The 25,401-nt window shown below is 37.1% G+C and overlaps 1 pseudogene; it reads left to right on the top strand.

Moving 5' to 3' along the window:
- The first annotated feature begins 7,451 nt into the window (after nucleotides 1-7,451).
- On the top strand, nucleotides 7,452-23,491 carry LOC102747813 (14-3-3 protein zeta/delta pseudogene; annotated as a pseudogene).
- The last annotated feature ends 1,910 nt before the right edge of the window (nucleotides 23,492-25,401 follow it).

Below are 25,401 nucleotides of genomic sequence, written 5' to 3'. Positions count from 1 at the left end.
CAGTACCATACTGTTTTGATTACTACAGCTTTGTAGTATAACTTGAATTCTGAAATTGTTCTTCTTTTTCTTTGGTTCTTCTTTCAAAATTGCTTTGTAGCAGCATTATTTACAATAGCCAAATTATGGAAGCAGCCAAAGTGTCCATTGATAGGTGAATGGATAAAGAAGATGTGGTGTAGAGGCACCTGGGTGGCTCAGTTGGTTAAGCGGCTGACTACTGATTTCAGCTCAGGTCATGATCTCAGGGTCCTGGGATCGAGCTCCCCGTCGGGCTCTGTGCTCAGCAGGGAGTCTGCTGGAGATTCTCTCTCTCCCTCTCCCTGCACCTCTCCCCCTGGTTGTGCTCCCTCTCTCTCTAAAATAAACAAATTAATCTTTTAAAAAATGATGTGGTGTATATATATGCAATAGAATATTACTCAGCCATCAAAAAGAATGAAATCTTACCATTTGCAGTGACATGGGTGGAGCTAGAGAGTATTATGCTAAGTGAAATAAGTCAGTCAGATCAAGACAAATACCGTATGATTTCACTCATATGTGGAATTTAAGAAACAAAACAAACAAGCAAAAAAAAAAAAAAGAGAGAGAGAGGCAAACCAAGAAACAGACTCTTAACTATAGAGAACAAGCTGATGGTTACCAGAAGGGAGGCAGGTGGGGGGATGGGTGAAATAGGTGATGGGGATTAAGGAGTGCATTTGTTGTGATGAGCATCAGGTGATGTATGGAAATGTTGAATCACTGTATTGTACACCTGAACTAATATAACACTGTATGTTAACTAACTGGAATTAAAATAAAAATTTAATAAATGTTTTAAAAGTAACTGCCTTCTCTAAATTTTAGAACAATATTTTAGTGGCTAAATCTAGTGACTTCTTATCGATGTTCCTTTCTTAGCCTCTCTGAAGGCTCTGGAACTGTTGATCACCCCTTCTGTCTGTAAACTCTCTTGGCTTCCAGGATGTTACTCTCTTCTATTCCTTTTTCTTCTTTGAACGTTCTTTCTCACTTTCCTCTATTATCATCTTCTTAATATCCCTATTGAATTATATTTTCTCTATTTTTCTGCTTTAGGCTTTAAATAATAAATGCTGGCAACTTTAAGTTATAGGTACTCATTTTTTAGAATATACCTGAATATATTATAAGCACTTGTAATTCAATAGAACCCAAACTTGCCACATTATTCGTCCTTCTCCATAGCCCTTCTCTCTGAGAATTGTTTAAAGACATCATCAAGCATCTAGCAGGTTTTCCTTATCTCTTTTTCTAGTTCATTAACAAAAATTTTTTATATGTTGTCTATATCTCTAATCCTCCCAGACCATCTTATTCTCTGCAACCTGAGGGATTTTTTTAGAATACAAATCTAACCTTGTCACACATCTGCTTAAAATATTTCAATTGGCCATCAAAATATAAAGATGATTTCTGAAATCTTTAGCATGGAATTCAAGACTTTTTATAATGAAGCTCTTCTTTTCCTTCTCTCGATCACATCCATTCACTCATTTATTCATCAATTTGGTTCTATCAGTCAATCTATTAGGCACTAAGATTATGAGGTCAGAAATAACCCCATAGATCTTTTAAGCTTACCCACTTCCACTGTACCCACACGGACCATTCTACCTCTAAGAATGTCTTGATCTTTCGGGCATCATGCCTTTGCCCCTGAAATTTTTACTTACTTGATTGTCCTTGCATTCTCTGGCCATCTCACCATGTCCTACTCATCCTTAGAGTGACTGAAATTGCCCATCTTTCTTCAAGTTATAAGTAATTTCTCCTACTTAAGTTCCAGTAGAATGTTCTCCAAACTGCCTGTTAATTAACTGCAATTATTTAATATTATACAGAAACTACTATGTAATATTACATTAACATATAGTACTATGTATTATAGGGACAAAAAGGTCTTTGGAGTTAGTAAAATTCAGCCTCAAGTCCTGACTCTGTCATCTATTATCTGTGTGATTTATTCTAGGAAAATTACTTAAGCTGTCTGTGCTCCTCTTTCTTGGTATATGAAAAAGGCTTAATGGGTCTAGTTATATACCTTAATCTAGACACCTAAATTTATGTCTCTATCTTTACAAACCCATTTACTACTGTAATATATCTTTGATCAATGCATTTTATTTAAGGGCAGAGATTCTGATATGTAGATAATGTATATACTGTTGATTCAAGGCATCTTATAAAATGCACACCAGTACCTATATATGATGATACCCATGTCCCTATCCTCAACAGTGTCCACTTTTCTTGATTAAGGTGCAGACATTAATAAGATTGGTTGGGTTAAAAAACCAGCAGTGTTTATAACTAAATAGAACATGTGCATATGTGGCATTTTAAGCAATACCTATATGACATTAGGCAGTCATTTAGCTATTCTGAACCTCAGTGTCCTAATTTATAGAATGAGAAAGTAGTAGTAGCGTTCTTTTCAGTTCTAAATTCTCATTCTGATATTTAATTCCATAATCCATAGAACTCTGGTTATAAAAGTAGTACTATAATAATGATACCAGAAACTCTGATAGTGCTTCATTGATTTTAAAAATTTTATATGCTTTATCTATTTTATTCTAATGGTTTTGTGAGATGAGCAAGTTGTTACTATTATCTTTTAAGATGAGAAAACCAATGATAATACCCAAATGATGCAGGCATATCAGAGAGCTAGTTAAAACTTGGTCTTCTGTTTTCCTTCTGCTATGCTAGTAGTTTCCGACCAGTGGGCTCGGGACCCCGTGGAGGTCTCTCTCTCCCTCTCAAATTTTACATTTTATAAGGCTTAGTAGGAGCAATCTTTGCAGTTGAGCATATGGGAATTTTTTTTAACACTTTGGTTTTTTTCAATCATAAGAAAAATCTATCTGTTCATCTATCTGTCTACCACTGACATTGGCTTTATAATTTTTTTTTAAGATTATTTATTTATTTATTTATTTGAGACAGAGAGAATGAGAGAGAGAGAGCACATGAGAGGGGGGAGGGTCAGAGGCAGAAGCAGGCTCCCTGCCGAGCAGGGAGCCCGATGCGGGACTCGATCCAGGGACTCCAGGATCATGACCTGAGCCGAAGGCAGTCGCTTAACCGACTGAGCCACCCAGGCGCCCTGGCTTTATAATTTTATGACAGGGTGACACAATGTAGTTTGAAAGAAAAGCAACAGACCAAGTATCCAAGCAATTCGAATTCCCATCTCTGTTCTTCCTCCTGCTTAGTCTGCCTTTTATCTACATCAAATTTCCCATGTGTAGAACAGAAAATAGCAGCCACTCAATGAACTCTCCATGATGATACATACATATATAAAGAAAGTTAGAGCAAGACTAAAGTCCTATTTGGCCATTCATTTCAATCCTCTACTTTTTTTTCAAGCCTTTTCTTAAGCTGTTCAAAGCAGTAAAGATGCTAATTTATTACGTAAATTAAGGTTCTTACCTTTCCTGAAAGTGCACAACCAGATAAGGACCTAGAGAGAAAAGTCGTGGCAGAAAATGGAGCAGCCATGGATTATCAAACTGCGGAATGTGGTTATGCCACCAACACAGCTGGTGGAAACATGGACGTCCTCATAAATAAGACATTTCTGAGCTTTGTTCCACTAGACCGTGATCTCCTTGAGTAGGCATCTGCTTTTAATTCATCTTTATGTCCACAGTATTCCATTACAGGACACAGAGTAGATGCCTAATTAATATTTTGGGAAAGTGGAAAGAATATGGAATCCCAGCTCTGCTGCTTACATGTGTGAAATTGGGCAAAATACTTAGTTGTATCCCTTATAACATGGTACTAGTAATAGTTACTTCACAGGATTATTTTAACTTTTAAATGTGCCTGGCATTTGTTTGATGCTCAGTAAATGTTAATTTCCCTTCCATTAATCTTGAATGAATTAAAGAATATTTTCTGTTTTAGGTAGGATTTTTTTTTTTTTTTGAGCAAAGGCCCTAATCTATAAGTGTGCACAGAATATACTGGAAATAGCAAAAATGTTTGTGATTACATTGCAAAATAATTTAAAAGGGTCATTGATGTAGGGAAATAGGCTGAGGATAAAACCACATGAATAGATTGAGGTCATCCTGTTAAAGACTTCAAATTCCATACTCAGTAATTTCAACTTTTCCTTCTAAGAAATGGGAAAGTATTGTAGTTGACCAGTGCCAAACTTAAATTTATGATTTAGAAATAGTCCGTGAGCAAGAGTTTAAAGATAGACTTTGAGGGTGCCTATCCTCATAGAGGTCCAGAGAAGACATGATGAGGGTTCTGGATGGAGGCACCGGCATTGGAGATGGGACAGAGTAGATGGAGGTGAAGCCAAGTTAGGTGCTATCTTGGCAGGACTTGACAAGATATTAGATGTAAGGAATGCAAGAGCAGAAGGATCTGAGCGTGGCTGCAATATTTCTAATTTTAAAACTAGGTGAATGACTGCTGTTGCTATTAGCTAAGATAGGAATAATTTATATAACCATATAACTGGAGGAAGGTTCATTGGAAAACAATGATAATAATTCAGTGTTAAACTATAACTGCCATTTATTAAGTACCTAAACTGCCACATGCTTTATCTTATTTAACCTTCATACTGCTTCTTTGAGATGGATGTTATTTTTTTCCATTTTACATGTAAGAAAAATGAGGCTCAGACATACGGATTTGTCCAAATTTACCGAACTGAGTAAGAATTTGAGTATATGTCTGATTCTAAAGATTATGTCTGTAAATGATATGCTACATTATGTGTCATTAAAGATTTGGAAAATTAGTTTAAGGAGGAAAAAGCAAAACATTTGGCATTATTTAGCCCAGAGAAGTAAAGGCATGTTAATAGCATGAAGCTTTTTTATATAAAAATTGGAAAATTGCCTTTTTTTATAGAAGGCCAAAAAATATCAATATTTCGGAGTTAGACTGAAGTCAAAACAGATAAGTTATTAAAAAGAACTCATTAAGTCAAAGAAATGTAAGACATTAGAATTGAAATGAGAATTTAAAAGGTTGAAAACCACATCTTTGGGGAATGGTATATAAAAGTGTAAAAAATGTCCCACTAGATTCACATCCTAAGAATAGTACTCCGGAAAATGTGGGAGGAAATGTATAGCTGTTTTTGTTTTGGAAATTGTTTAATGTCATACACATTTTGCCTAAAAGCATGCAAGAGGTTGTTGTCCTATTAGACAGGAAAGAAGCAGCTCTTATACAAATCAGTAAGTAAATTAGAAACTGCAGCAGCAAAATAGGCCAAAAAAAGTCCTATGACCAAGCAAGGCACAAAGGAAAGAATACAAATGACCAATACACATATGGTGAATACCCTACCTATTATTAATCAAAGAAAGGAAAATTAAAACAATAATATAACATTATTTATTAAATTTGCAAATATATTTGTGATAATATTGTCATCTAGGGTAAGGGAAAATAGCTTTTGATGGAAATGTTAATTGGAAATAATCATGAGAATAACAATACTAAACACTTCTAAGAGTTTCCTCTCTGGCAAGCACTCTAATGATTATTTTGCCTATTTTATCTATCAAATCTTCACAGTCATCATGTGAAGTAGTTTTATGAATCCCGTTGTACAGATAAGGAAACTCATCCACATGGAATCAGCCTGTGGTCACACAAGCAGACTGACGCCAGAGCCTGCATTCTACCCTCCCAAAAACTCCATTCGAACTGAAGGGTACCTAAATAATTAGTTAAACGTGCAAACCCTTTGGGGCGCCTGGGTGGCTCAGTCAGTTAAGCGACTGCCTTCGGCTCAGGTCATGATCCTGGACTCCCAGGATCGAGTCCCGCATCGGGCTCCCTGCTAGGCGGGGAGTCTGCTTCTCCCTCTGACCCTCCCCCCCTCATGCTGTCTTTCATTCTCTCTCTCTCTCTCAAATAAATAAATAAAATCTTTAAAAAAAAAAATAATAAATAAATAAATAATTAGTTAAACGTGCAAACCCTTTACCTCAGCGATTCAAGAATTCCTCTTAAAGAAATGATTAAAGCTTTGATAAAAATTGATGTATGAGAGTAGACAGCATCACATTTTATATAATAGTAAGAAATCAGAAACAACCCAGGGTCCCGCAATGGAGAATAATTAATAGTTATAAATCAATACTGTGGATGCAATCTGTATTATAATGCTTAGAAGATTATTTAATTTCATGGAGGATGATTACATTATGTTTAATTAGTAAAGAAATTGCAGAAGAGTCTATATAGTATAATAATAATCTCTATGAACACAAACCTATATAAACACACACACACACACCTGAAATATTGGGAAGTTTCTTCATAGAAATGTTAACATGTTCATCCCTGAGTACTTAGGATATCGGTGATATTTAACTGCATGTCTGTATGTTCTAATTTTTCCTTGGTGAGTATGTTAAAACAAACAATCTCTTTGTCACAATCACAAGCTCCACACCGGTGACTCTTCAGGATACATGAGAACTGAACAAATCCAACAGAAACACGAAGGTCAAAAAAAGCATAACTGAGTCAACGGGGTGAAAATCTGCATCTTTTAACAAACATCTGAAATGTTACTTAAGGACAAAGAAGACTTCCGCTAAGTTGTACTGATGGGAGTAAACAATGGAAAAGCTACTGTCTTCATTACCCACTAATGTATCTGCTAACACTTGCTTTTAGTGGTTCTGGGAGCCTGTCTAATCCCTGGGTGTCCTAAATGATGGCACTTTCACAGCTTCCTGTGGTAGATAGATTATTCTAAAAACTCAGTTTTTATAGTCAGAGGACTCTTTCCTGAGAATCCATTCTAAGGGTTCTCCTTCAATTTCCTCCTGTTCTGTCTTCCTTGCATCTTAGTAATTATTGATCGTTTCTAACTTCTGCAGCCTGACTCATCCTGTAGGTGTTTATGGCAGCAATCTGTATTCTCAGATATTGCCTCTGTAGTCGAACTCATTCGTACCCTCATCACCTTAGGGTGACTTCTCTGTATGTCCTCCAGTTGGGTTCAAGTGTATGTGATTTTCCATCGTGTTTAAAACTCTCACTCATGGTGAAGATAATTAAAACTATCTTTTTAGAAAAACGTTAATAGCTGGTCGGACTATGATTTACACACTAGTAACTTTTTGGCCCTGAGAAATGTACCCAAAATATGAACATAATGAGTTAGCCTTCACTTTGTTTAGTCAGCAGAAATATGAGCAATTTATTTTCCGTGGATGATTAGAATGCTTTACTGAGAAGCTTATTGACCTTTTAAGCCGACGTTCTGCCAGACAATGTGACATTCTGCCCAAGCCTGTGATCCATGAGGTTTCCCCCAAAGGTTGTTATTAGGAGGAGGAGGAAGGATAATGCATTGATGCACCCAGGGGCTGTTTTGCTTATTTTCGCAAGACTACGTGAAATCTGCCTAATTAGGGAATATGGCGCAGACTCTGGAACCAGACAAGCCTGACGAGAAAGCCAAATCTGTCACCCACCAGCTGTATGACCACAGGTGTGCTAGGTAAAGTCTGAAAACCTTTGTTTCTTTATTTATAAGAAGAGGATACTAATATCTACCAATTAAAGTAGTATTTTTTTTGTTCAGAATCTCTTCCATGAAAGTTTTTTGAATGAATTAAGGAAAAAATTTAACTTTTGCACTTCCTACTCTTCTCAAGGGTATAATGACAGCCCTTAGACACAGATTCAGATCTTATTGATAAGTGTTGCAATGATGCTCAGTTTCTTTTTACACTTTTCATGGTTTTAAACATTCATTTCAATCCAAATGAATGGTATTTTTCAACCAGAAATGATATTAACTTATTTCATTTGTTATGCATTGATCATGAGAACAACTGCCATTCAACAATCCTTACGGAGAAAATGATATAAACAAAAATAGAAGTATAACCAGAGACTCAGCTATCCATCTTAATTAGTAGGCACATATCACTATTTATAGACCTGCCACCTGATACTCTCCCCCTGCCCTTTAATGCAGATGCATCTGTTTGCTTTCTAAATGCTGTCAGTAATAATGTCAAATTATATAGAAGTATTTATCTTGACAGTATTCCTTCACTTTCCCTAGACTTTCTTATTTTAGATCATAGTTGGCCATTTGGTGACTTTTTGTATACTTTCTACTAGTTACAACCATGGACTTCGTGTCAGGCAGACCGGGGGTATCTATTCCTAGAGTTATCATATGTATTGTGCCCATAGATAAATTACTTACCTTGTCTAGATTTACTCTCTATCCCCAATAACAGTCTCTAAGTGGTTACACTAAGTATTTGTTTAGATAATGTTGATAAAGCATTTAGCACAAATCTTGCCACATTTTAAGTACTCACTTTAACTATGTTAATATCATTGAAATTCGATTTAAAAAGCATAATGCATATATCTGATTTGGGGCTAGGATACTAAAAGCTCAGGAAATCCCGCCATTTGGGGTCACATGGATGGACCCGAAAGACATTATACTAAGTGAAATAAGTCAGACATAGAAAGACACCTATTCTATGATCTCACTTCTTTGTGGAATCTAAAATAGTCAAACCAAAAGAAACAGTAAGATTGTGGCTCCCAAGGGCTTGCGCGAGGTGGGGAGGTGGGGGAGATAATGATCAGAGGGTACACGGTTTCAGTAATTGGGAGAACTATTATACAGCAGAGTGCCTGTAGCTAATGACACGGTACTGTATACTTAAAAGTTGCTTTACTCATGGACGTCCCTTAACAACGCCTTAACAGCGGCAATCTATAAACTGCTCGCCATAGTGGTGTTTTGGCCGACTGGCAGGCTCGGCGTGCTCAAGGACTCTCTCGTAGACTCCCACATCATTGTACTACCTCTTTCTCTTGTCTGCACTGCTGATTCCCAGGCTGGTAGTCTTTCCTCTTCATTGTTCTATCTGCTTTGAGTCTCAGCTGCAGAGTTGTTGGGTTGTTGTTTTTGTTTTTCTTTTCTTTTAATGAAGAAAACTTTCTTCCCAGTGATCTCTGCAAGATTTTCATGAATGGCAACTGCTCCCTCAAATCTGAGACAATATCCTCCCAGGTTCTCTTTTCCTTTCTTACCAGCTGTTTGTCACAAATATCAACACATTCTCCTTTGTTGTGCATTTAGTTTTCGCTCTCTCAGCAAATAACCTTGATTCTACGTAACAAAAGGGAGTGTAGACAGCTGATCCAGGAAACAAAACTTTTTACCCCGAGGACCCGGGATGGGCATTGAGGGGACCATATATGTCCACTAATTAAAAATATACATGTATTATTCCCTGTTATACATCTGTTCCTCTGTGGATGCCTTCCACTATCTTGTGATTATTTCACTCAGTTCTAGTGGATTCCATAGCATTCCTCATGGAAGATCTAGCTCAGTTTCTCCTTCCTCTTCAAGCCTTCAGTCTTCTCAAGTCCTCTCTTGCTTATTCTCACAGAGAATAAGGCTATTTAATACGATATTGTAATTTAATTTGTACAAATTCTGACATGTGATTCCATGTATTTTTCAGGGCTTTCTCTAGCCTCAGAAAATTGTGTTTTCCTTAAATTTATATCCTCACAAGAATTAGTTGTCAGGGGGCACCTGGGTGGCTCAGTCAGTTAAGCGTCTGCCTTTGGCTCAGGTCATGACCCCAGGGTCCTTGGATGGAGCCCCACATCAGGCTCCCTACTAAGCCGGGAGTCTGCTTCTCCCTCTCCCACTCCCCCTGCTTGTGTTACCGCTCTCGCTCTGTCTCTCTGTGTCAAATAAATAAATAAAAATCTTTAAAAAATAAAAAAAAAAATTAAAAAGGAGGTTACCACCTTTAAAAAAAAAAAGAATTAGTTCTCAGCCCTAGACTGAACAAAAAGATGATTGAGAAGACAGAGAATTAACAGGATGAAGATGAAGAAGCCATCTTAAAGGAGGAGCAAAAGTCAGCCAGGTTGCCTTAGTTTTAGGTCCACCAAAAGCGGCGCCTGAGACTAAGGCTTATATGCAGGTAGTTTGTTTGGGAATTGATCCTACACTGCACAAGTAAGGGACAGCAGGAGCAAAACAGGGAAGGTGGGCAAACCAATGTAAGCATATATTATTGGGTTGGATACCAAGACTAGTAACTGGTGCTTGATTATGTGGAAATTTCTCAGGAACTTTTTAGAATATTCTCAAAACTATCCACCCAGAGGGTGAAGGAGGAAACATTTATTTATATCTCCTATTGTTCAAGAATGGTATTTACCCAAAGAATACAAAAATGCTAATTTAAAGGGATACATGCACTCCTATGTTCATAACAGCATTATTTACAATAGCCAAGATATGGAAGCAGCCCAAGCATCCAACAACTGATGAGTAGATAAAAAAGGGGGGGAAATCAGAGGGGGAGACGAACCATGAGAGACGATGGACTCTGAGAAACAAACTGAGGGTTCTAGAGGGGAGTGGGTGAGGGGATGGGTTAGCCTGGTGATGGGTATTAAAGAGGGCATGTTCTGCATGGAGCACTGGGTGTTATGCACAAACAATGAATCATGGAACACTTCATCTAAAACTAATGATGTAATGTATGGGGATTAACATAATAAAAAATTAAAAAAATAAAACAAAAAAGATATATATGTATGTGGTGTGTGTGTGTATATATATGTGTGTATATATATGTATGTATGTAGTGGTGTATGTGTATATGTATATATATGTATGTATGTGGTATGTGTATATATATGTATGTAATGTATATATATGTAGTGTGTATATATATGTATAGCGTGTGTGTGTGTATATATATATAATGGAATATTATTCAGCCATAAAGAATGAAATCTTGCCATTTGCAATGACATGGATGGAGCTAGAGAGTATAATGCTAACTGAAGTAAGTCAGTCAGAGAAAAGAAAGTATCATATGATTTTAGTCATATATGGAATTTAAGATACAAGACAAACGAGAAAAAAAAAAAAGAGAGAAAGAGAGAGAGAAAACCAAGAAATAGACTCTTAATTATAGCGAACTGATGGTTACCAGAGAGGAGGAGGTGGGAACATGTATCAAACAGGTGATGGAGATGAATGAGTGCACTTGTCTCTTTTTTTTTTTAAGATTTTATTTATTTATTTGACAGAGAGAGACACAGTGAGAGTGGGAACACAAGCAGGGGGGAGTGGGAGAGGGAGAAGCAGGCCTCCCTGCAGAGCAGGGAGCCCGATGTGGGGCTTGATCCCAGGACCTGGGATCATGACCTGAGCCGAAGGCAAGACGCTTAACGACTGAGCCACCCAGGTGCCCTGAGTTCACTTGTCTTGATGAGAATGGGTGATATATGGAATTGTTGAATCACTCCATTTTACACCTGAAACTAACACTGTATGTTAACTAACTGGAATTAAAATAAAAATTTAAAAAGTCAAAAAAAAAAAAAGTGAAAAAGAAAAAAGAAAAAAAAAAGAATGGCCCCATAGGCATCAATTTCTCCTGTACCCATTCATGACTATCAGGCAAATTTCCACCAGCATCTCACATGGCAACATGAGAAAAACCCATGGCAGGATATGAAACATACACATACAGGCCCACACTTGGGTCAGACTCCTTGAAGCCACCACAAAACTATTGACACACAGTGTCGCAAGTCAGAAATGGACCCAAGAGGGTTTGAAGAGACACATAAGAAATATCTGATTCACAGATCAAGGGAGGAAAGGTAGCACAGACATAATGAAAAACAATACAGTGGTGTGAGCAAAGAATGATTAAAAAAAAAGTAATGCATCAAGAATAGTCATGTAAAACCAGGTATGGTGAGACAAGAAACTGGAGAAGTAGATGGAGCTTTCATGGCATGCTAAGAAACTTGGAATTAATTCTGTAATTAATGGGAAATAAATGAATGATTTAAAGGGATGTAATAATTGCAAATGTTTCAATCTATAATAAAGCAGTTGGCAAGAATTGGGATAAAAAAACAATGTTGGAAAGCAATAAATGGAATGACAGGAAGAAAAATATTATTTGAAAAGTTGGTATTTTTACTTCAGCAAATGATATGTCAAGTCAGTGGCTCTAAACTAGGGGCAATTTTACCTCCCAAGGGACATTTAGCAATGACTAGACATTCTTGTTTGTCACAAATGGGAGGATGCTACCATATGGGGAGAGGACAAGGAGGCTGCTACATATTCAACACACATAACAGCTTCCGATAACAAAGAATTATCCAGCCCCCAGTGTCAGTAGTAAAGTGGAGAAACCATAGATTAGGTACTTTGTTTTAGCTCAACCAAAGGATATAAGTATGCATATACTTATACATATACATAGCTTGATGGCATTGAAGAAATAACAAAGTAATAAGGAAGATAAGCAAGATCCAGGGGCAGAAGGAAAACCAAAGGTAAGGTTTTTATTATGATAGTGTCGAAGTAAATTTGGCGAGAACATATACCTTAATAATACTGAGTTTTTCACCCCATGAACATGATACAGCTCTAAATTATTTATCCTTTTTGAAATCTGTTAGCAATTATTTGCAGTTTTCAACACAGAAGTCTTTCATGTCTTTTTAAAAAATATCTTCCTAAGTATTTTGGGTTTTATGATGCTCTTATAAATATTGTTTTATTTTATCTTCCAATTGTTTGTTATTAACGTATACATAAAATTGACTTTTTGGATTGACCTTACTAAATTCACTTATTAATTATAGAATTAAAAACCTTGTAAATTTAATTTTCTCCAGTAGAGTTTTTCTTAATAATCTTATAACTGGATGACTGAAAGCACCCTGTTGCATCCTAAAATTACTCACTCTGATTGACCAGTTGTTTTCAGACATTTTTAGTGGCAAAAACCTTTATTCAAATGAAATTTTAACTGGAAGCCCAAACAAATATAACAGATAAATCAGAATTTCTCTGGCTGAAGTTTGTGTGAGATGAGGGAAGCAAAACCCAACCTGCTTAGCCCAGCAACCACCAGTGTGTATTATGTGGGAATTTGTCAGAGCCCCCAAGGGCTCCACAGAACATAGCTAGCAAACCAGAGCAGGTTCTGGGGGCCTTGCATACAGAATAAGAATTCAAACTTTAGGAAATAGTCAAATGTCTATATTTATTGAATGAAAAATTTTTATTGAAAGATAATGTAACATAAACAGAGAAAGAGAAACATAAGTGCATATGGGACTATTTTAAAAACATAAGAAAACACTTACAAGGAAAGTGGAGTAACTTTGAGCATAGGCAAAACTCAGAATGGGAATCAGAGATAGTCTATTATCCCTGGAAAATCCAATGTCAAATTAAAAGCATGGAAAAACAAAGAAAATAAGAAGGGAACACACACATGTGCGTACACACACACACACACACACACACACACACACACACACACACCCCTTCCCTAGAGAGACAGAATAGCAGAAGCTTTTGAGTCCAATGGTAAATATTTGAATCCTTGCTCAAATTGATACTACTGTGTGACCTTGAGCCAACTTCCTTCAACTCTCTAACCCTTAATTGGTTTATCTATAAAATCAGCTTTTTTGAAGTTATGGAAGTAAAGTACTTCCCATCAGTAAGAGCTTACTTATGGGTTCCTTAAAAAGAAAAGTCTCTACCCCCACCCCCACCCACCCAATTCAGCACCCTTCTCTATCAGGCTAGCTCTCCTAAAATTGTACATGCATAAGCTAAATAGTAATGGTGAACTTGTGCACATTTGATTTTTAGAAATTATGGCATAATAGCAAGAGCATTCATGCCATATAAAAAAATCAATTCCAGGTAGATTAAAAACCTAAATGTGAAAGGCAAAACCATAAAGCTTTTAGAAGATAATATGGAAGAATATATTAATATCTTTGGTATCTTAAAATACAAAAAGCAGTAGCCATGAAGAAAAAGATTAATAAATTCAACAATGTTAAAATTACAATCATAATTTTGCCTTCTTCAAAAGATATCATTTTTAAAAAGTCAAGCACCATGGAATGGAAAAAGGTATTTACCTCACATATAGCTGATAAAAGGATTTTATCCAGATTATTTATGATAAGGAAGAAAACTCTAAAAAGTCAGACAACCAGAGAGTAAAACAGGTAAAAGACTTAAGAGAACATTTCACAAAAGAGGAAACCAAATAACTAGTAAACATACACTAAAGGCACTAAACTTCAGAAGTCAAGAAAATGCTAAATAATATTTTACTTCATACTAATATATGTTAACAAGCATATAGAGCTACCAGAATTCTCCTACATGGCTGGAAGAATTGTAAATTGGTACCTCTTTGATAAAGCTTTGTTTACGTCTTTGGTGAACAATACACCATAATCTAGAAGTGTTGAAGAGGTAGTCCCTTTAAATTTTTTTTATTTATTTATTCATGAAAGTCAGAGAGAGAGGCAGAGGTAGAGGGAGAGAAGCAGGCTCCCCGCCTAGCAGGGAGCCCGATGCGGGACTCGATCCCAGGACCCTGGGATCATGACCTGAGCCAAAGGCAGACGCTTAACCATCTGAGCCACCCAGGTGCCCCGAGGTAGTCCCTTTAATTCAGAAATTTCACCCCTGTGTATAGTCCACAGAGATAAACATGCTTATTTGCAATAGATACAGAATGTTGAGAGCACAGTTGTTCATAATTGTCAGATATTGGAAGCAATCCAAATGCCACACAACTTTAGAATGGGAAACACATTGTGGATACATAAATAAAGCAGACCACAGGTACAGCAAAAATAGTGTCTCTAAAAGACATCATTTTGAACGAAAGAGAGCAAGTAACAAAAGATTATAGACACTTGTTTACATAGAGTTCTAAAAAAGACAAAATGAAACTATGTTTAAAAGTGTGATGAAACCCAACACCCAGCCCTCCCCACCATGAGAAAGGAAACTCCTCACCTCAATAGACCTCAGCTGGAGTCAAAAGTAGGGGTCTTTTACGGGTTAGGAGCTGGAGCTCCCTGGGCAGAGAGCCTCCTTGCTTCCACTCAGTCACACACCTGCACACACACACACACGCACAAACACACACGTGTGCACAGTTACAACAAGGAAACTCACTCATACTACTCTTGCCTCCGGTCACAGTACCTGTGCACCCCTAAATGTACAAGAACAGGCATGCTCAGCTGCCCTCTGGTTATGCAGGCATCTACGCATGTGTAAGACACATGTTCATTGCCAATACTGCACATACACACCCCTCCCGCCCACTTGCACTGGCAGGGAATTTTTCAAACTCGTTCATCCTTTAAAAAATATATATATGAGTAGCAAACTTATAAAGGAACTCAAAGAAATGATTTAAAATGAGTTAGGAGAATAGCCGCCTCTGGGGAGAAATGAGAGATCTGTGATTTGTGAGGCCCATCAGTCAGGGTCCCAAACAACTGTAACAGAGGAGAAATTACAAACATGTAACTACAATTCTGAGAAATACGTTATGGCTCAGGGAGGTACACGCGGAAGGACAAACTTGGAAGGGGTGTCCTTCCTCAAGATTGGGGCTCGTACCTTGTTAAGAAAGGGTGGTAGTTGGCGCCCACAGCGTGGCGGAAGTTCACGGAGTTACCGAGGCCGAAGGTGGTTCACAGTCACAGGGCAAGCAGGAAACATCCCTCTGGGGTACAGACGGGTCAAGGTTGGCTGATAGACACCGAGGGAGTTAGGACATCACCTCGTTGAGAATCCTGCATCAGCAATGCGACACATACTTAGAGACCATACATGCCAAAGGCAACACACACTGGAGTAACAGAAACCCCTTCCTCTGGCAAAGTCCCTCTAGCTCCCTCTACCGATAACGCTTAATATCGCATGGGCAGGCAAGAAAAAAGTACTTCAAGCTCTATTGCGGAGCAGATAAAAAAAGGTGGGTTTCAAGGCGAGAGGCAATCAACTGATAACTGGCACAGAGGAGCTAGAGAGCCTTCTGTGATGCCTGTAATGTTCTAATACTTCACGGCTGTGATAATTACACAGGTGTTCTCATTACAGCTATTGTTAAGCTGAATAAGTATTATGCATGTTTCTGTACGTTATCTTTCATAAGATGTTGATTTTAAAAATCAAATAAGCATATATATGATTAGCATTTAGCTAACTTAAATTGTACCATATCTCCTGCTGTTAACTAACCACAAATTCTTTGTGGCTAACACCTAATTTTTCCTCATCCTGAATCCATTGTCCTTAAAATGGAGATGGTAATACCTGTCCAGTTATTTGAAGCAATTCACATTTTCTAACAAAAGAAAAGGAAAAAAAATAAGTTAATATGTACAAAAGTGTTTTGAAGGCCATGTAAACGTGTATAATTAAAAATAAGAATTATTAATTTGTCAATAATTTTGAAAACTCTGGTTTTTGAAAAGAAAAGTATATTGCTCAGTGTTCTCCAGAAAAACAGAACCCATGAGATATATACATAAAATAAGTGATTGGCTCACATGATTATGGAGGCCGAGGATTCCCACAATCTGTCTTCTTCAAGCTGGATACCCGGGAAAGCCAGTGGGGTAATTCTAGTCCAAGTCTGAAGGCCTGAGAACCAGGAGAACCAATGGTGTAAGTCCCAGTTCAAGGGCAGGAAAAGATCAATGTGTCACCTCAACAGTCAGGCAGAGAGAATTCTCCCTTCCTCCACCTCTTTGTTCTATTCATTCCCTCAACAGATTAGATGATGCCCATCTACATTGGTGAAGACAATCTACTTCACTCTGTTCACAAATTCAAGTGCTAATCCCTTCCAGAAAAACCATCGCAGACACATCTAGAAATATTTATTCAAATATCTGAGTCAAATCCAGTCAAATTGACACATAAAATTAACCATCATAAAAAGCACATATTCATTTTAACAGTAATATTACTACCAAAAAGACCAAGAATTAAAAGACTAATGCTGGTCTTCTTATTGAGAATCAAGAGCGTGTATACAATTATTTACACAAAAAGTAAATGTTTTTTCTCTTACTGTCTGAAGCATATATTTTCCAAGCTGAAAGTGACCTAGAAATTATCTAGTCCAATCCTTCATTTGTAAATATGAAAACATTGATGACAGAAATGCTCCTGTGTTCAGTTAATGAATTCCAGAGTTAGAATTATAATCCAATCTCCTAACACACAATTTATGTCCATCCCAGAATATTACACTGAGGATCTTAACAAATCCCCTACATTTGCAGAAAATCTGTGAGTATGAAAAGAAGCAGCAGCTGTGGTCTACTTCCTTCTTTACTCATTTGATTTCTCCCCTTTTGAGTAGTTTGAAGCTGAGATTTATTACCAATCAGTAGGCTCTGGCCGTGTGAGGGGAAGATGAACCTGCCTTAATGGAATAAAAAATGAAAAGTGTGATAAGATGTAATGAAGTGAAATAGAAGCTCTGCTCAATGCCCAAAGAAGACCGTCACTATTTGGGGGTGCAGCAGGCCGGGCTATGCTTAGGTGGGCACACACGAGATCAGGACTGTGTCGAGTGAACACGCTGTCATTTGAGTCTCTGAAATCCCACACATCTATGAGTTGATGTGAAGAATGAATGGCAGCACAATGTTATTATGATACTTAATCTTAGTTAAAATCCAGTTTGAAGAAAAGAGTTGAAGCAAAGTTTGGCTCTGCCCTCTAATGACTTATTTTTTTTAAGAATTTATTTATTTATTTGAGAGAGAGAAAGAGAACAAGAGAGAACATGAGTGGAGGGGGTGAGGGCAGAGGGAGAGGAAGAAGCAGACTCCCAACTAAGCAGGGACCCTGATGCGGGGCTCGATCCCAGGACCCTGGGATCATGACCTGAGCCGAAGGCAGACATTTAACCAACTGAGCCACCCAGGTGCCCCTCTAATAACTTATTTAAATAATAAGTTCTGAACCAGTTCTACCCCAGAGTTCATCAATAGGTTACAAAACACACTCGCAGACAATAATTACTACAATCTCGTCGCAGAGCAGGCGGAGGTTATTTGGGGAACTTGGGCAGAGAAAGTGTTCCTCGCCTAAAATCAGAAACCCTGAGTCTTTGTGAAGTTTTGACTTGTATAAGAGTTGAAACAGCTCTGACATCCTCCATTACCTGTGGAATGTAAAATGCAGCCATTCTTAGCTGGATGACAGTGATAAAGTGCAAACTAATGGTGTTCACCCTCTGCACAGACCCTGATGTACCTGGCCTTTTCAAAACAGGGAGGCTAATGTCTAACAAGTCATGTAAAAGTCATAGTGAATGAACCTTAAAGTAAATGCAACATAACATCCCTTTGCATTTCAGTTTTCCTTGAAATATCATCACTTTAAGTTCAGAGTCAAAGCCAAAAGGCAACGATTCTGGGTGAGTTTTGAAATGTGTGTTAACTTAACCAGAAAACAATCCAGCAAAAAGAAGGCTGAATCACTTGCTGTCGCTTGACAGTTTTAGCACTCGCTTTTCGCTTTGGTAATCAAGGTGCTGGAATTGGATTCAAGATACTTTCCCTGAAATTAGAATTCAATCATTTTTAGTCAAAAGCTAAAACAGCGATTTATGAAAATATAAATTAATTTCATCATAGAAAATACTGGAAATGGAGGCTTTTTGAATACCTCCCATGTAGAGATGTTTTTGCATATGTTATATGCAAAATGACTACACATAACCTTCTGAGTAGATACACTTCTATTTTTTTCTCATTTTACTGACATGGCAAGTCAAGTTCAGAAACGTAAAAGAATCGTTCAAAGTAATGAATTCCGTAGGTGGCAGATCATAATAAAACTGCAGCCTTGGGGCGCCTGGGTGGCTCAGTCGTTAAGCGTCTGCCTTCAGCTCGGGTCATGATCCCAGGGTGCTGGGATCAAGCCCCGTATTGGGCTCCCTGCTTGGCGGGAAGCCTGCTTGTCCCTGGGATCGAGCCCCACGTCAGGCTCCCTGCTCCGTGGGAGGCCTGCTTCTCCCCCTCCCACTCCCCCTGCTTGTGTTCCCTCTCTCGCTGTCTCTCTCTGTCAAATAAATAAATAAAATCTTTAAAAAAAAAAAACAAAAAACTGCAGCCTTGTTCATAATTTGTTTGTTTTAAATATATAACACAACATTAACTCTGTTAATCACTGTATTTAGAGCAGAACAAACTGCATCATATAGGTGCTTGGTTGGTTAGTTTAACCTGTATGCATCTCCTTCTGTAGTAGAACACTGGGTTTCTATCACACTTCTAAGACTGCAGGAGGGAGGGTAGGGAGCCAGGATGTCACAGAGGAGGTATGAGAGAAGAAAGAGTGATTGAAAAATGGTACACAAGATTAGTGAATCAGAATTGAGGTGCTCCGGCTTCCAAGGCACATCACTGTAAGAAAATAAAATTAAGAGAAAAAGATTCGAACTTCAGAAAGAAAATAAAACGCTTCCTCAGCTCTGACCTAATCAGCTGAAGGGTTTTGTAGTTGAGATTTGTCTCTCTCCACTTCCTCCTTTTAGAGACGTCTTAAATACTTAAAGGCTTCGTGCATTCTCCTTTAAACAGAAACTTCCATAGAGAAAAGGCTACAGCTTGATCCTTCCATAATTGTGAGTTATGGTTTGTGGCCCATATTTTTTCCAACTTTATTGAGAAATGATTGACAAATAAAAATCATATATATTTAAGGTGTACAATGTGACATTTTAATATATGTGTACATTATGAAATGATTACCACAATCAAGCTAATTAACATATTCAGCACCCTGCTTAGTTATGTGTGTGTGGCAAGAACACTTAAAGATCTAAGAAGATAAGATCTAAAAAGATCTAAGAAGAAGGATAAACCTTGAGGCTTCTACACCTGACTGGCAATGAGATTCAACTAATTAAACAAACAAGTAAAAGTGAGAACAAGAGCTCAGAAGGTAATTGGTATAATCTACACCTATGTACCTGCAGTGACCAACTTGTGATCAAACAGACATATAGATTCAGAATGTAGCCTCCAATTTAATTTCAGGATGAGCGTTTTTTATTATTTTTTGTTTTTATTTTTATTTTTTTGAGAGAAAAAGTGCAAGCAGGGGGAGGGGGTGGGCAGAGGGAGGAGAGAGAATCTTAAGCAGGCTCAGCACAGAGCCCGAGGAGGGGCTTGATCTCACCACCCTGAGATCATGACCTGAGCCAAAACCAAGAGTTGGACGCTCAACCGACTGAGCCGCCCAGGCGCCCCAAGATAAGAGCTTTATAGAAAGCTGCCTTCATTTTGCTACTTCTCTATAATATGAAAAATAAAGCAAAATTATCTTCTCATTGGAATTAATTTGTACAATAAATAGGTAGTCTAATTTGTATAAATGTACCCTCTCCCCTTGGGATTCAGTAAAGTAAAATAGATGAATGTGTTTTGTTACCTGTTAAATGACACTCTTTTCTGGATGTTAGTCATATTTTATTTTATTTTATTGTTTGGTGTTTTAAAGTGTCCATTTATCATCTTTTTAAAGATACATATTTTTAAAACTTTTTACTAAAGGTCAAAAAGTTAAACATCACTAAATATCTTTATTTTCCATAAATTGGTTCTTATGCAAAAAAAAAAATGCTGAATAAGAGTATAAATGACAAGGTGGGCCATTTAGAAGGGTAGGGCACTCCAGATCTGGATAATAAATTAATCCAGTTTAGTGATGCTAATAAATTAGGCATTTCCTGGAAAGTTCCAACATCTTTATAACATTTTTACAATGTTTCCTAACTTTTGGTCAATGCTATTTTTCTTTAGAATTACAGATACTGGTATGGAGGAAAAGCTTCTGGTTCTATCATGATACAAAGAATATATATTCCAAGGTGGTTTTGTTTCAGAGAGGAGTGTTTGTATTCCCTTTAGTTAGCTTAGTTTAGTTTATTTTTGTTTGTTTTCAACTGAAGAGAAGGAAAATATATAGATGTTGTTCCAAAATAGCACAGGGAAAAAAATACAGAGAGATAGTAAGAAGAGCCTGTCAATGCAGGTGTGAGACGCCCCAGTGACTCTCCCACCACAGACGCAGTCTGGCAGATTTTCTTGGGCTTTGACAGGAATAGACAGAGTATTAGTGAAAAGGATCACACAGTTACACTCAGGGTTGTTGATACCTCTTCAAGAAATAAAAATCAACTTGTTCTTTCTTTCCTCAGTTAATCATTTTTGGTTTGATGTATAGGTTTCCAAACACATACAAGTCCACTGAGAACCTGTTTCTACAGGTTATTTTCTAGGGTGAGAAGGATCTTGAATCCAGCCTCTCTTAGGTAGAAAATTCCTCTTCCAAAGCTCAGGACAAAACCGTATCACAAAATGTCATTATAGAAACACTTAATTGGGACAAAATTATTTTTAAATAAACTTTTTTTTTTAAAGATTTTATTTATTTATTTGACAGAGAGAGACTCAGCAAGAGAGGGAACACAAGCAGGGGGAGTGGGAGAGAGAGAAGCAGGCTTCCCGCCGAGCAGAAAGCCCAATGCGGGGCTCGATCCCAGGACTCTGGGATCATGACCTGAGCCGAAGGCAGACGCTCAACGACTGAGCCTCCCAGGCACCCCTAAATAAACTCTTTATAATTGTCCTATGTTGAGTTCTTACTCTGTGCTAAATGCCTTGTATATATTATTTCATTTAATACTATAAACATATTAAAACCTATCAAATATGTACTGTTATTATTATCTTGATATTACAGAAGAGGAAGACAGGATATAGAAGATTTACTTGTTCAACACCAAATAGCTACTATTACAGAGTTAGAATGTGAACCCAGGCCTACCTGTTTCTGAAGCTTACACCCTCAATGTTTGCTTTCTACTACCTCTCAAGCAATGGATTTCAGTACAAGAAAATAGTCTGGATGATATCTGACAGCTAATTAATGTGTTGGAGCAGCAGTACACATATCTTTATAAATCAGTTCTATCAAAGAAATGATAGTGATTGCTATGTGGAATTCCCTCTCCCGCTGTGTCTCTCTCTGTCAAACAAATAAATAAAAATAAATAAAATCTTAAAAAAAATAAAATCCTTAATCTATCTGGTGATGATTTTATTTTTGTGGGTAACCAGTCATCCAGTTTCATTTACTGAATTCTCTCACCTTTCCTTACTGTTGAGACAGGCCACCTCTGATGTACCTAAATTTCAGTGGATACCTAAGTCTAGTTCTGAGTTCTCTGTTCGATCCCATTGGCCAATTTTCTATCCCTGTGCCAGTTACATACTGTCTTTATTATTATAGCTTATAAAAAGTCCCATAATTAATATGAATAAGCCTGTAATATTTTATTTTCAAAATGAAATACGAAGCAACAGTCAAAATGAATGAATTCTAGCTAACTACAATAATAAGTATGAACATTAACAATATATTATTTGTAGAAAAAAAGCCCTAAATTATTATATATAGCATCATATAATTTTTAATAAAGTTAAAAACGACTGAAAAACATGCCTTTTTATGGGTAAATAAGACAATTAAAAGAAATTATACAAAAAGGAAATGTGTAAGACTGCTCTTCTTCAGGCTTATATTAGAAAATCCGTAAATATAATTCACCACATTAAGGCATTAAAAGAGAAAAACAATATGACTATTTCAAATAGGTTCAGGGAAAGCGTTTGATAAAATTCAAAAAACAACTTTTAGTAATTCAGAAATAGATGCGAATACCATTGATCTGATAAAAATATCTTTGAAAACAAAAGGGCAGAAATTACTGAGCCCCCTCCATCTTCTACAAACCACTTCAGACTCAAAAAGGAAAAGTTAAGCTGGAATAGAAGCAAAACTGACCAAGTAGGCTAAGCAGTCTGATGACATGGCAGCCCGCATAATGTCTGTAACCAAGCAAGGAGCCGAATTATCTCCAATGAGGAAAGTATCTTTTTCTCAGTTACTTGCAAAACATGTAAAAAGCCATAGGTCGTTTTGGAGAGTCATCTCAAGTACTGAGCTAAGGACAGAAGATGCTGAGGGAAAAAAAAAAAAAAGATTATTCATGAGTAGGGAGAAAAAACTGTGACGAAGCTTAGAGTACATCTGCAATGATATACTATCTCTTTTGGAGAAGTTCTTGATCACAGTGGTTTGCAAGCAGAGAGCGAAATCTTCTCTTTGAAAGTGAAAGGGGACTCTTACTATTACATGGCTGAGGTAGCTTCTGGTGCTGACAGGAAAGGGGTTGTGAATCAGTCACCACAAGCATACCAAGAAGCTTTGAATAAGCAGAAAGGACGTGCCAATGGACACATCCTATCAGATGGGGTCTCATCCTTAACTTTTCTGTCTTCTCCTATGAGGTCTGAACTCCTCTGAGCAAGCCTGCTCTCTTGCGTAGACAACTTTTGATGAGACCATTGCTGAACTTGACTGAGTGAAGAGTCATACAAAGAGAGCAGGCTAATAATGCAATGACTGAGAGGCAACTTGACCTTGCAAACACTGGATACCCAAGGAAACAAAGCTGAAGCAGGAAGAAGAGGGGAAAATTAGCCTTCCAAATTTTGTCTGCCTCATTCTAAAATTTACAGAGTAGACTGTTTGTCTCTCAAGCTATCCCACAGAGGGGTTTTTGTTTATGATTTGTGATAGGTTTATGTTACTTCTATTTGAATTTTTATCTTTCTTGTGCGGTTTTTCTGTTTAGTATTAGAGGAGTAGAGCTGATTGAGTGTAGGGAATTGTCTTTCTTTTTTTGGCATTTATTTATTTATTCATTGTTAATCAAGTTTTTATTTTAATTCCAGTATAGTTAACATAGAGTGTTATATTAGTTTCAGGTGTACCATATACCGATTCCATACATCATCTTATGCTCATCATCACAAGAGGACTCCCTGGGAGGTGTCTGGTTTTGAGGCACGTAATATAGGAATGGTGGCATTTTTATACAACTTATAAATGTTTGGCCCAGTCCTTTGGGTATATTGTGGCTATAACTCAATGGTATGACATGTTAAATGAAGTGTATTTGTGGGATACACACTCTCAGTGTGCACACTTTGAGTAGAGTTGACACACAATATTACATCTGTGTCAGGTGTACAACATAGTGATTGGACAACTCTAGACATTATGCCGTGTTCATCACAAGTGTAGCTACCATCTGTCACCATACAACTCTATCACAATACCATTGACTATATTCCCCATGCTGTACCTTTTTTTAATGGGCACACTTTTGACTACAGCTATAGAAGTGTTCCTTTACAGAAAGTTGTGACCCACTTTGCTCTGGATAAGGGCAGAAAATGGTTCATATTTCATTCTTTGTAAAGTTACCTGCTGCGTACTTCGTTATTTTTTGCTACACTTATTTGTATCTAAATGTTTTAGGCAACCTGAGAACAAATGTACGAGAAAAGATGCTGTAAAATCAAATTTCCTAATATCCTTTATTTCATATACATCAATCACTAGTAAAACAAAATGTGTTTAACTTATTTTAGGGTTTTTTGTTTTTGTGCTGTATATGCATGACTATAAAAATAGTTTACAGGGAAATAACTTAAGATGATGGATAGGTTTGTTTAATTTTTCATGAAACTTTCAATACCAGTTCAAACATAATTGTTGAGAACATGTAGATTAAGATGATGTAAGTGGAATAAAAGTTTTATGACTGGACTCTAAAAAAGAAAGGATGGCCCAGTGTCATCCCTTTATTCACTTTTACTTTACATCATAGCCAGTGTAATAAGATGAATAATTAGAGATATGGGGATAAGAGAAGAGGATAACACTCTGTTTCTTTATAGATGATGTTATTGTTACACAGAAAACTCAAAATAATCTACAATTATTAGAAGGCAGGAAGGTTTTGTCAAGATAACTAGATGATGGTTAGTATGTAAAAGCCAATTGCATTTCCATACACCTTCAACAAATAAGTGGGATGTGTAATTAAGGTTTTTTACAATAGTATTAAAAATACCTAATAAGAGATAATTTTAGTAAAGCCAGGCAGGCTTTTTACTGGGAAAAATATACAGCTTTATTAAGAAGTATCAAAGAACAGCCTACAAAAATTAGGAGTTACAACATATTCACTGTAGAATGAAAATTTGTTTGTAAAATTCAATGCAACTTCAATAAAAATCTGTTTGTTTGGTTTTTTTCAGAGAACTTGATAATATTTATTCCAACATTTAGTTTGGAAAAGTAATGTGCCTAGCATAGCCTGAGCACTCATATTCCCCCAGGGAGACATACTACTTTGTTAGGAAAAATGATCTGGCTAATAGGGCCAGATCCTAGTGTGTGTAAAGCCTTATGAATAAGTTCAAGGATCACAGAGATGGATGCACCGTAGGCTGAAGAGCCTGAAACACCAGTCCCCACAAAAAAAAAAAAAAAAAAAAAATTCAGTTCGAGACTTTACCCTCACCACCCAGGAGAAGCAA

This window comes from Leptonychotes weddellii, chromosome 14 (assembly GCF_054177405.1).
Source record: "Leptonychotes weddellii isolate Sample4059 chromosome 14, ASM5417740v2, whole genome shotgun sequence".
Classification (NCBI taxonomy): domain Eukaryota; kingdom Metazoa; phylum Chordata; class Mammalia; order Carnivora; family Phocidae; genus Leptonychotes; species Leptonychotes weddellii.
The sequence above is the reverse complement of the archived record's forward strand: the minus strand, read 5'-3'. Positions and strand labels throughout refer to the sequence as shown.